We start from the raw sequence: 1246 nt of genomic DNA, 5'->3' as shown, positions 1-1246 counted from the left end.
TGGCTCAAGTTAAATAAAGAAATCTATGTCGTGCTCAAGGGGAAGTCCATGTTGATCGATAGGGAAGACATATGTGCACTTTTGAACAATATGAACAATAGCCTTCGGGCCTGAACAGAAGAGATAACCCTAGTTGTTGTGTTACTAAAAGAACCCCACCGCACCACTGGAGGGTTACTACCCATGGCTTAGATAACATTCTTAACATAGAAATCCAAGACCGCACGGTAGAGGAATAAAAAGTATATGCCTAAAAATACATCAAAATAAAGCATATCAAACATAATAAGGTCAGCTCGAGTGTCATATCCATGAATAGTCACCAAAATGATATATACACCTGATCCACTACAAAAGACTCACCAGGAGGTTCAAACACTAACGGCGGTCATAGAGACTCAGAAAGCAAACTCAGACCGGAAGCATAATAAATAAACACATAAGAGTATGTAGACCTCAGATCAAATAAAGTCGAGAGAGGGTTGATAGAAAATAAGTATCGTACATGTGATGACAACATTCAATACCTCATCCTCCGCCCTCCCTGGAGCTACTGCCACGACCCAAAAATGGACGTGATGGCACCTGCCTTCTCCCACCAAGATAAGTGAGCCTCAACTCAACGAAAGTGAAAGAAAAGCAAAAAACTTTAAAATCAAGAACAAGATAAAGCGAAAAAACTTATTCTTCTATTAAAACTCCCAAAATCTGGTTATCACATGTACAAGCCAGTAAATACATAAGTGCAGAATTAAGAAATAAATACAAGTTTCAATCTTTGATTCTCAAATAGAACAAAGTATAAGAAAAGGAAAAAGAGGGCCCTCCAAATGACAAGCAACTACCTCTTCAAGTCCTTGACGAGCATCGAGATCAATAGAAGGAGAAAAAGATCACACAGGTCCAGGCTCGAAACCTACACAAGTGTAGAAGCAAAGGGGTGAGTACCAACAACACAGTATCCAGCAAGCAACCTACAAAAGAAAGTAACTTGCTAGAAATCGAATACCCCTTACAGTCCAACCGAACCTCCTCAAACTATAAACTACACAGAAATCATCCGAACCTAGCAATTCTACAATACACGGCTCATAGACCCAACATTCACAATTCAACAATCAAACAAATCAAATAAGTCAATCGCAATGACAAGTAGTTCAGTCACACATAATAAGTACATCAATCACAATCCATAAGTAAGTCACGGATAAGCATCAAATGTATGAAGTCACAGTGATCATCACTA

This window comes from Solanum tuberosum, unplaced genomic scaffold (genome assembly GCF_000226075.1).
Source record: "Solanum tuberosum cultivar DM 1-3 516 R44 unplaced genomic scaffold, SolTub_3.0 scf00016, whole genome shotgun sequence".
Classification (NCBI taxonomy): Eukaryota; Viridiplantae; Streptophyta; class Magnoliopsida; order Solanales; family Solanaceae; genus Solanum; species Solanum tuberosum.
This window is presented reverse-complemented; position numbering follows the sequence as displayed.